This window comes from Rhinoderma darwinii, chromosome 4 (assembly GCF_050947455.1).
Source record: "Rhinoderma darwinii isolate aRhiDar2 chromosome 4, aRhiDar2.hap1, whole genome shotgun sequence".
Classification (NCBI taxonomy): domain Eukaryota; kingdom Metazoa; phylum Chordata; class Amphibia; order Anura; family Rhinodermatidae; genus Rhinoderma; species Rhinoderma darwinii.
In genome coordinates this window covers 184172366-184184718 of record NC_134690.1, presented here as the reverse complement: position 1 = coordinate 184184718, position 12353 = coordinate 184172366, and the positions used below count along the sequence as shown (strand labels likewise).

Genomic DNA, 12353 nt, shown 5'->3' with positions numbered 1-12353 from the left:
TCCCGTTTGTTTAACCCGCGACATTGAAAAAGCGACCGTGGCATTTAAATTACTTAAAACAGGGGGACGACCCCCTGTAACATTCCAATGGCCCCCCTGCGGCGAGATCGGGGGGTGGCTTTGGTTGGCATGGCAGCCTGTGGGCCTGGGGCCTCTGGCAGGGCTTTATAGGAGACTGTCAGAATAACTGCATTAGTGTTACTATATATCGTGCAAGCGATCTAACGATTGCTGGTTAAAGTCCTCTAGGGGGATAAGTAAAAAAAAAACAAAAAAAACAGTAAAATAAAGTTTTGTTTAATAAATAAAAAATAAAAAAAATTAAAAGTTAAAAAACAAACCTTTTGCTATTTCCCTCAAGCACAATGTTAAAAAAATAAAAAGATAGCATAACTGATATCGACGCGTCCATAAAAGTCTGAATTATTACAATATATCATTATTTAGTCCGCACGGTGAACGCCGTAAAAGTCACTTCATCTCCCACTTAGTCACTTCATCTCCCACAAAAAATGAAATAAAAACTGATCAAAAAGTCTCATATACCCCAAAATAGTACCAATATAAACTACAGCTTGCCCCGTTAAAAATAAGCCCTCATACCACTAAATCGACGGAAAAATAAAAAGTTATGGCTCTCAGAATATGGCGACAAAACTCAATTTTTTTTTAACAATCTGTTTTTTCCTTGTAAAAGTAGTAAAACATAAATAAAACTATATAAATTTGGTATCGCTGTAATCATATTGACCCTCAGAATAAAGTTAACATGCCGTTTTTACCGTACGGTGAACTTCGTAAAAACAAAACCACCCAAAATATTGAGGAATCGCTGTTTTTTTCCTATTCCACCCCACATATATATTTTTTCTAGTTTCCCACTAAATTATATGGTACAAAAAAAGGAGCTGTGAAAACCTACAACTCGTCCCGCAAAAAACAAGCCCTCCTATGGCAATACTGATGGAAAAATATAAAAGTTATAGCTTTTGGAAGGAGGGGAGGAAAAAACAAAAAAGAAAATACGAAAAATGGCTGTGGAGGGAAGGAGTTAATATAGCCCAGTCCTGAACCAGTTAAGAAAGCAAGTTGAAGTGTAAAATTTGTCCTAAATTACATACCTTTTGACATCCTTAAGTGTTGTTCATCACTTATGTACTGATGGCGAGATCCTCTGCAAGTACAAAAAGGTCCCAATAGATTTAAGAGTGGTCACACAGATGAATCATTAGTCAATCTAAGCTTATTACTACTAAGTCACCTAATTGATCAATATTATAAATCATTAATAAAAGTTTAAAGGGGTTGTGTGTAATTAGATTAAGAAGACGTCCAGTGAAAACACAACTCTCCATATCCACCTGACTGTAAACCATACTCTACACTTCATTTATGTATACTGGACTTACAGTACTTTATGAACTGCTGCCTCATCTGTGCTTTAAAAGAGCCTCCATCTTGATTCTTACATTTCTCCAGCTTTCTCTTCCTCTGCTGTGCTATGAATCCCATGATGCTTCAGCACAGCATCACAAGACCTGCTAAAGACCATACCATTTCTGCATGCTGGGGGAAACTGTGATTATCATTCTCTCTATACTCTCCTAAATAAGCTGGGAACCCATAAATATACAGACAGGTAGGCTGCACTATATTCTTCTACATTATACCTGTATGACAGGAACCTATTTCTGCCCCCCCTATGCAAAACTAGTACAGGAACTGCTGAAGCCTGTGATGGGTGACACAGATCTCCTTAGAATCAAGTACAGAAAGAGTGTCACCGAGCCCGATTCACACTTCTGCTAAGCAACCATCCCAGTCTAATATATAGAGATAGAAGCAGCAAGAAAAATAACAGGCGAGAGACTGACATATGGAATACCATAATGCCATACGTGGGAAAGTTTAGTTTTGGCCGGAGTGTCCCTTTAAACTTTTTTTTTTTCACACAAACAGCGTTACTCTTTTTCATGCACTGTTTGTTATTGCAGCTCACCATCATTTAGGTGGGTGTTAGTAGGTTAGGCCATTTCAGATACATCCCTTGCCAACAGGTACATAATGACATGATTAAGCATGCAGCTTTGTAATCTCCATAGTGTAATAGTAGCAGTAGAATGGGTTGTACTCAATAGCTCAATGGCTTTCAGTATATCTACAGTGTAAGAGAGAGCAACATTCCTTGCTAAGTGTTATTATTGTGACGTGAATACATCTAAGAGTAAAGGCCCTATTACACTGGCCAATTTTGACAGGTGCAGCGAGCGCCAATCAACGAGACAGCTCGTTGATCGGCACTCGTTTGCTCATGTCACAAGGAGCTATGGGGCGAGCGGTTGTTGCTCCGATCTCTCGTCCCCATACATTTTTATCATGTCGGCAGCGCATCTCCATGTTTACACAGGGAGATGTGCTGCTGACAACGATAATATTTCAGTTTTTTAAAACGATACGATCAGCAGATGAACGAGCGTTTGCACAGAGCGTTTGCAATTATCGGCAATGCTTGTCTGCCCAATAATTGCCCAGTGTAATACCCCCTTAAGAACAGCTTAGCCACAAAGTAGAAGCTCACCCAAGCTCAAAGGATGGGACCAACAAGTGATGAAGTGTGTAGTGCACAAATATTGTATTTTGGTGCCATCACTATTGAGTTCCGTATTGCCTATGGATTCAAAAACTGCTTATCAGGGGCTTTATGGCTATAGAATCCATAGCAGAGCAGCCGTATAAAAGCTGTATACAATAATGTGCAATGCCAAGCATTGGCTGATTTGTATATAACTCATCCCCATTGAACTTGGAGCAGGAATCACATGTTTTCTAAACTGATAAATAAAGCTTCATCATCTATCAATCTACAAATCTCTGTCTATTGCCCAATGGAAAGTTCAGTGGAGGATGTCATGGCCGGAGCTCTTTTTTAGGCTTTGGGCTAGGCATTAGGACAATATTTTTATGGCTATTTTTTTCTATTATGTTTGCATTTTTCGGGAAACAGTTTATGGAAGGTCAGTTCCTGTTTGACCATGACAATGCAGGGGTATACACATTGACAAAATGATTTATTAAGTTTAGACTGTAAGATTTTGCGAAGCCTGCAAAGAGCGCAAACTTGAACCCCCTCAAACATACTCTATAATCACGCTCTATTAAACTCTTGTGGCCAAATGGGTCCTTGAAGCAATCTTCGCAAATCTATCGGAAAGCCTTGAAAGAAAAGTAAGGGTTTTACAGCAGCAAAGGAGGTGCTCCTCAATGCTTTCGGAAAGAGGTGTTCAACAAAAAAATAGGGATGTGATGATTTAGTGTCCAAAAATAGTATTTTCACCAAGTATTGTAGGTGACAATTGTGAATATTTATACAATACAAATTTCAGAGTGGCTGTTGTATAGCATTATTGCTCTTACTTTCTTGCTACAGGAAGAAACATTTGCAATAGCGCTATCTTATAATATTTATCTTCACAATGAATCATTATATGAATGCATCCAAGCTTTAGTGTGAATTGTAACAAAAGTTACAGTAATGGCTACATAGTAAATACAAAGTGTAAAGATATGTACTGCATTCTGAGCTATGATCTATTGAATAGTCTATAGGGTATGAGAGTCAAGCTGTAGATATGTGACATTTAAGGATTTTGGTAATTTTCTTCCTCTGAAGAAAATGACTTAATTCTTCACTGACTTTAGTTATAAGTAGACATTGATATTTATTATTGTATATGTTTCTAATGATAGTAAAGGTAAGTGATATTTTTGTGATCATATTATTAGTTGGAGGGATTTCAGTTCTTTTAGCAGAACAATTGTGTGAAGTTCCCTGGACAGTGATATTGAGTTAAAAATCGAAAAATCATGTACACGATATTTCTAAAACATCTGGCCACCATTTTTTTTATGTTTTCCTTATGGCTGTTATTTTTCAATTTGAGGATATTATCTATGTTGTCTCAAAAGTGTGCTACATTTCTTTACAGATTGTGAAACTGTTTTATGGCGAAAACGGTCGGGCAGCCTAGATCATGGGAGGCAGTTTTGTAAAAGGCAAATTTTGTACAGAAACTCATATGTGCACCATTTTGTGAATTTAGTGCATGTTACAAACAAATTCTGCCATTTTTGCTAATAATTTTTTTTTTTACATTTTTTATAAATGTGCCTCATTGTCATTACTATAATCAGAAATATTAACTTGGGATTTAAACTTTCCTTGTAAATAAAAGTTTCTAGAAGTCAGTGGTAGAGATCTTAGGTATTTTGTACCATATCCTGTTTCTCCTCACAGACAGCTCATTTATCTTTTTCTTGAGTGTGGCCAGTTCTATAAGTCTGCCTATTTTCTGTCTCATTTCTCCTGCTAACCTTTACATGAAATAAAATCTGAAATCATTTTCACATTTGAAGTCAAAGGGGCTGTTAAAACCATTTCCCTCCTTATGTTTGTTGTTGGAAGAGACTGAGGTTTTGTTACTCAAAAGGGACTTTGTGTAAACCATGTAGGAACATTCTCTCACTAAGGATTAAAATGCATTTAGTGGTTATTTTTGGTAGTGAATCTAAAGGAAGAAGATAAAAACATACTCAATGGATACTAAAACAAACAACTATAGTATTTACATAAGCATAAGAAAATACATATATTGGGAGTTGGGACCCAACTGTAAGCAAACCCGTCTACACATACAAGGTCATAAAATGAATAGAATGCTAGTATTTCAGAAGAAAATGGGATAAAGATCAAGATTGCACCCCACTATATGCAGATGTCTAGTAAAATAACATCCCACCAGTATTTTATTTGAATAAAATGAATTTTACCAATTAAATATTTTGTTGAATTTACATCTGATATTTACAAAAAGAATTATAACTACTATGGTATATAGAAAACTTGGAAACAATATATAATTGAGACTTGTATACTTTGACAGGTTTCCCTGTCTCTCTTATGAATTTTTCTCCATGTCTATTGAAATCCTTTTTTCTTATTAATATTTTGTATGACTTACATTTTGAAAATTTGACAGTATTCTATTTTATTAGACATGTTTAAAATAAATATTATTTCAAATTAAATTTTAACATTTAGGAATAAAAATATTATTTTATGAATATTAGAGCGACTGTCATACTAGATGAACATATTTACATATTACATTTACATAGTTAGCAATGGCATTTTTTTTTCTAAATTAAGATTGTACCAGCTGCTAAAAGGCCCAGATGTGATCTAGCAGTAGAAATAGTGACAGATTCTGAAATTACTTAAAGAGGCTCTGTCAACAGTTTATAACTTAACAACAACTTAAAGATCGGAGACTGACACACAAGAAATTATTAAAAAGTTATAAATTGTATTAATGAAAATAAAACAACAAACAAACAAATTAAAAACAGAGATGGTTACCACAGTACAGATGAACACCAAACAGTGACACACAAAGGATGGAGCTGTATACTAGAGGGTGCAATTGATATAGAATAGGTTACAGCATGTTCACTGCATGTGCAAATATAGGGCCACAAAGGGCAAAAAGAAACCATGCTCCCCACTATTCCATAAAGCCATACATGAGAGGTATAACTACAGCAACCAATCAGTCAAAAAGACAAAGAATATGTATATATGGCATAGTCCGATGGTATGTGTATAAAATACCTAGAAATGTCTCTGCATAGTGCAATGGACCGACTTACCCATATTATAAACAGCACTGTCTGGCATCACACCCTGACGCACGTTTCGGCAGTGACCCCCAGACGAAGGCTTCTATTAACCAAGTGGGCGATGTATAGAAAAGTGTATGATGCTGACCAATCAGCGTCATACACTTCTCTTCATTCCAGCCCAGCTTCATTCACTGACCACGCTTCGCTGAGGATCAAGCTGTGCTGGAATGAAGAGAAGTGTATGACGCTGATTGGTCAGTGTCATACACTTTTCTATACAACGCCCACTTGGTGAATAGAAAAAAATGCCCAGTTGGGTATTTAGAAAAAAATTGTATAAATCGAAAAATTTTCATAACTTGCTCAATAACAAATATATATATATATATTTTTTAAACAGTAGTTATCTACATCAAAGCGCCTATTAGATTAGGTAGGGGATAGGCAAGTTATAAACTGGTGACAGAGCCGCTTTAAGACTACCACTTCCCCACATGGGTCATAGGAGGAAGTGATAGTCTAATCTGCTTGCTCAAGACTGTGCTGATGTAACACCTCTACGTCTGCCTTCTACTCCAGTCTGCAGTGCCACTGAGGGGAGAAGCGCTGGGTCACAGAGACCTTGAGCTTTTTTAAGAAAGAATTTTGTTTTTACATTTTTAAATGGTAGCAGTGGAAAAACAATTATATAGAGAGTCTTAAACAACTGTTCAATCATGGGTATAGGAAAAGATATAATGATAGGGGAGTGATAAGAGGACATGTCTGTTTTAATAAATACTTGTATTTCCCATAAAAAAATTACTTCTGGAGTATCTTTTCTATGAAATCTGCATCCTCTTTTATTCCTCCTAGAAATGTATGAATAAATTGACATCTGGGTGTTGTTATTATTACTCTTGTCAATAGGGTGCGTCCCTACATACTTTGACATTGTCTAGTAACTACTGCCAATGTCAGACTGTGTAGGGATATAACCTATTGACACCCAGTTATCACTGTCACGTTTTGGAATAATTTTTCATTTGGCAAAAATGTATCACATTTTATTGGACTGTAGCTATATAAGATTTAGTGCAAGGATTTATTTTTTTTGGACTACACTCTCTAAAAAATAATTATTGAAGTATAGGTCAAAGGACATTGTCATAAAGGGCAGCCGAAACATACAATTTTATCAAACAACTGTCCCAGCACGTTTCACAGATATGAGTGAACATGTATCTGTCAGAGCAAAATTTACCTTGAAGCCTCCCAAATTGTATGGTAGTATAAAAGCATGTGACATAATGGATGTATAATCAAAAATGTTGCTGCGAACACCAGGTAAGACAATTATTGCTCTGGATAACATTGAGGCAGATTTACCCATAATATTACCGGGGACGTGTTTGGCACAATGTGAAAACTGATCTTATATTGAGCAAAATACATCAAAATAGATCAAACTGATATGCCATAACTTAAATAATGACTTTTCATTTAAAGTTTGTTGATACTATGTAATAAATTTCTCATAATGTTTATATTACAAGCAAATTCAGTGAATGTATCACATAGTATTTCCAAAGATGTAGTGATTAATATGTTTTAGCAATGGATAAACAATGACAATGATGTGGACTGTAGCATACTGCTGACCAGACAACAACAGGAGATTGTATAAACGCAGCTTGTCATTGATTAAAATAGGAAGGATACCCTCATAAACTTGGCAACATGCAGTGAGCTGGGAGGTAAAACTAACAAGTTATTTCCTGGCTGAACAGATCTTTTCCGGAAGCCGAGGAAAGGCACTGCAATCCATCTTATACTGTAACATACCAACACATTTTACGAGATTTATTTTTTCATAATATGAAAAAATTAATTTTCATATTTCTTTTTGCATGCAAGGATTTTTTTTTGATTTTTTTTTACTAAACTCAATTATTCCAGTTAGACATTCAAATGTTTTAGTTTCCCCTTATTTGGATCAGGTCATAAAAAAAATTTCATCTTGTTTTTGATATTTAGTAGAATTGATTAACAAGAGATAAGCTACAATTTTCCTCTGTAATTATAAGGACCAGTATTATTCATGCACGTACTGTATAGGTGGGTGAGAATCAGCCTATTCCTATAATTGCATTGGAATATGATTTGTATGGTTGAGTTACACTTTTACAGAAAATAACATATTGTAGTAACAAATGGAAGGCCCAGATGTTCTTCACTCTCATAATCGATTTAACATATAATTTATATAGAACTGAACAGTAAGTAAAGCATATAGTTGCTTCATGAGAATAAAATCTGTGACCAAGGTAGCAGTGACGGCGGATCAACATTTCGTTTAGACGTGAGAGAAGTTTACTCCAATGAAATGCCCCATTCATTAAAAAGAGAAAATATAGCAAATTATGATTTTAATAATATAGTCTTTTTCTTTTATTCTAGAACCTTTTAAGAACCAGAAAATTATAAAACAAAATGTGCAAGCATTTTTTTTTAGACGCTCCCATGCAAAGAGATATTCATAATCAGTGGAGATTAGTTATACTTCTTTTATAGGGAGTCACAGCTATTTGAGTAGGAATATTACAATAGGCACTTTAGGGGATTAGGAGTTTTCAATATCTTCTAAAATTAAACAGGTTTACCACCATAAGTGAGGCCGCAGCCAATCTGTAGAATGAAGGGGCTTCTTTTTTTTCCAGCACCGGGTCAGGAGCAGTGCTGTTTCAATACTGTAAAAGTCACTATACAGTTGCAATCATACACGGCAGATTTTTTGCAGAAATTTTCTGCGTCTGAATATCAGTGCAGTTCATCTGAATGGAATTTGCAGAAATCCATGCATCTCCTGCAAAAACAACCCCATTTACATGAATGGAACTGATTTTCAGGTGCAGACAATTTTTGCAACAAAATCTGCCGTGTGTGACTGCATATTAAGGGCAGACGTGGCAAAAATTTTCTGCTGCAATTCTGCAACTGATCTGCAGCAAAATTTGCATATTTGACAGTTCGTCTGGACGTGGAGGATTTTGCAGCGTACTTGCCGCAGATTTGAGCCTTTATATTGCAAAGGTGGAAATCCACAGTGAAAATCTGCTGCTTCTCTGAAATGCCACGTTCAGACGTAATGGAAAATTTCCACTGCAAATTTAGCTGCTCATTCGCGCCTATTCCGCAACAAATGTTCAGCAAAGTTTGCATATGTGACAGTTAATTGTGACGTAGCGGATATCACAGCGGACTTACAGCAGATTTCAGCCTTTGCATTGCAAAGGCTGAAATCTGCAATTAAAATCCGCTGCTTCTCCGCAACAGAATGTGCATGCTGTGGAGTATAAATTCCGCACTGCAGCCTAAATTCCGCACTGTTATTTTCCACAACGTCTGCACTAAGTTACCTAAAAAGGTATAGAAACAAATGCAAAAAAAAGTCTGCTGCGGATTTTCACTGCAGCAGAATTCCACAGCAAATCCACCACATCTGAGCTGCAGTTTTAGACATAATGCCTGGACTGTGAAGTGATGAAAAGTCTGCAGAACCTATGTTCTGGGATCAATTCAAGTCCCAGCAAGTAGACCTCCACCAATAAGTAAGTCCTGGCATATTCTAGTGGTATGAGATCACTTAAAGGGAATGTGTCGCTAGAATTTTTTTATTTATTTAAACAATTATTATTTAAGTGATTACACATTGTTTTAATTTTTTCATTTTTTCACAAGTCAGGAAAAATTATAAATTAGATTCTAATTTATAACATTTCCATGTGCTGGCCACTAGAGGGAGCAGTTCCCAAAATTGCAGCATGGTCAATGTGGTAAAGCAACCTCATTGATTTATGCTGCAAATTTGGGGTGGACAAACTCTCTCTAGTGTCCTCACACAATCCCCCCTCCCTTCTTCTGGCTGGTGCCAGGAGAAGGAGGGGGTTGAACCTTCAAACCTCCTACACTATGTAGATTAGAGGATTAGATACAGTGCTTAGCAGACAGTATCACACGAACATACACGAACATAATACACACATCACATACACAAACATAAATTACCTTCTACTGCCGCCGCAGCCTCCGCTGCCTCCGCTCCTATTCCTTGCGCCTTCGCTTCCTTGAACAAATGGCCGGAAGCCGCGGACGGAAGTCGTCATCTTATTGTCCGGCAGCGGCTTCTGGTCCACATGAAAATGGCGCCGGATTTCGCCCTACGAACAAGCTTCTTTTTGGTCTGTGTGGGAGCGGCAGCCCCTTAGAGAAGTAAAAGTAAGAACAAAGTAAAAAATAGAACATGAGAACACAAATAAATAACATTTATGTTAAAGAGGCTCTGTCACCAGATTTTGCAACCCCTATCTGCTATTGCAGCAGATAGGCGCTGCAATGTAGATTACAGTAACGTTTTTATTTTTAAAAAACGAGCATTTTTGGCCAAGTTATGGCCATTTTTGTATTTATGCAAATGAGGCTTGCAAAAGTACAACTGGGCGTGTTGAAAAGTAAAAGTACAACTGGGCGTGTATTATGTGCGTACATCGGGGCGTGTTTACTACTTTTACTAGCTGGGCGTTCTGATGAGAAGTATCATCCACTTCTCTTCAGAACGCCCAGCTTCTGGCAGTGCAGATCTGTGTCGTCACTCACAGGTCCTGCATCGTGTCGGCCACATCGGCACCAGAGGCTACAGTTGATTCTGCAGCAGCATCAGCGTTTGCAGGTAAGTAGCTACATCGATTTACCTGCAAACGCCGATGCTGCTGCAGAATCATCTGTAGCCTCTGGTGCCGATGTGTCCTCGCTCGTCTGACACGATGCAGGACCTGGGGAAGTGATGTCACAGCGTGATCTCTCGAGAACACGGCTGTGTCTGCACTGCCAGAAGCTGGGCGTTCTGAAGAGAAGTGGATGATACTTCTATACACAACGCCCAGCTAGTAAAAGTAGAAAACACACCCCGATGTACGCACATAATACACGCCCAGTTGTACTTTTACTTTTCAACATGCCCAGTTGTACTTTTGCAAGCCTCATTTGCATAAATACAAAAATAGTCATAACTTGGCCAAAAATGCTCGTTTTTTAAAAATAAAAACGTTACTGTAATCTACATTGCAGCGCCTATCTGCTGCAATAGCAGATAGGGGTTGCAAAATCTGGTGACAGAGCCTCTTTAATATCATATTAAAAGCAATATGATAAAAAAAAAATCATGACACCTTTCCTTTAATGCGTTGCAAAAACCTTTTGAACTTCTACAGCATTTTTAATAATGTATTTTGGATCTAGAATCAATAAAATATTTTTGAAAAATATCAGTTTATAAAGGGCAGCAATAGTCTTTTTTAATCCATTGAACCACATTGAGAGCCATTATCTCGAAATGGAAACAAAGACGTACCGTAGAACAGTGTTTTATCTTCCCAGGAATGATCAGCTTGACGAAATTATTGCAAGAACACAGCAGGTGCTCCTCCAGGATGTAGCAAAGCATCCCAGATGGATATTCACATAACTCTAGATTGGTAGCCTCAGTTAAGGTATTGCAACAATTAAAAGTCAGGGGAGAGTAGTAATACAGAAATCATTGTAAGGGTATGTGCACACGATAACTGCAATTACGTCTGAAATTACGGAGCTGTTTTCAGGAGAAAACGCCTCCATTACATCTGAAAATAGGTTGTGTGAACCCAGCCTTAGGGTATGTTCACACGCAGTGTTTTTTAACGTAATTCGGGCGTTTTACGCCTCTAATTACGCCTGAAAAAATGGCTCTATTACGCCTACAAACATCTGCCCATTGCTTGCAATGGGATTTACGGTGTTCTGTTCCCACGAGCCTTAATTTTATGCGCCGCTGTCAAAATGCGGCGAGTAAAAAGACGCCCGCTTCTTGGGACGTTTTTGGAGGCGTTTTTCATTGACTCCATTGAAAAACAGCTCCAATAACGGCAGTAAAATACGCCGCGAAAAACGCTAGTTGCTACAAAAACGTCTGAAAATCTGGAGCTGTTTTCGCCTGAAAACAGCTCCGTATTTTCAGACGTTTTTGGTCACTGCGTGTGAACATACCCTTATTCACGATTATTATCAATGCTTGCTTCATCTAAAAACATACTGCATGATGTTCCCAAAGATATTTGTGCTGAATTATGTTGTGTGGACAAATGGATCAAAAAGTGTAGTAAGTACACAATTAAAGATTAACTCTTTCAAAATATGCTCCATAATTTCTGCTTCATATTTGGTAAAGGGTCCATAAGAACAGGTGACAGAATATTTTGTTATATTAAACGCTTAGCCAGTTTTAGTCAGTTGGAGTTTTTGGTGATGTAGACTTTGTTAAAAACTGTCAGTGTATAGTATAAGATTTGTTTGTAGCGGGGAGAAAAAAAGATTGCCCATTAACCCTTACAATCAGAAATAACATGAATGTAAGACCATTTTCCAATGCAAACGAATTTCTCTTCCACTTATAATTTTACATGTGCTCACAAATGTTCATTTTAAGTTAATATGAGCAGTATAGCATTTCTAATATAAAATAGTATGCTTCAGAGCTGCTTTGACTGTATTTGGAGACTGTATTAGAAATTACAACCATAGTCAACCATTTTGGTATTAAAGATCTCAATCTTCAGGACACTAAGGCCAGTTTCACACAAACGTGTGCAAACTCGGATGTA

General features: G+C 37.1%; 1 protein-coding gene and 1 long non-coding RNA gene across 2 annotated transcripts in view; one reads left to right on the top strand and one right to left on the bottom strand.

Annotated features, from left to right (window-relative positions):
* The window catches only part of BMP5 (bone morphogenetic protein 5), a 139100-nt gene that overhangs the window by 73321 nt on the left and 53426 nt on the right, over positions 1-12353 (top strand). The window lies entirely within an intron of this gene.
* LOC142760959 (uncharacterized) overlaps positions 1-12353 on the bottom strand; it is a 58832-nt gene that overhangs the window by 29408 nt on the left and 17071 nt on the right. Inside the window, exons 2-3 of the long non-coding RNA XR_012883464.1 lie at positions 9727-9921; positions 1122-1174 (exon numbers count right to left, since the gene is read on the bottom strand). This is a non-coding gene — a long non-coding RNA (uncharacterized LOC142760959). The remainder of the gene's footprint in view (positions 1-1121; positions 1175-9726; positions 9922-12353) is intronic.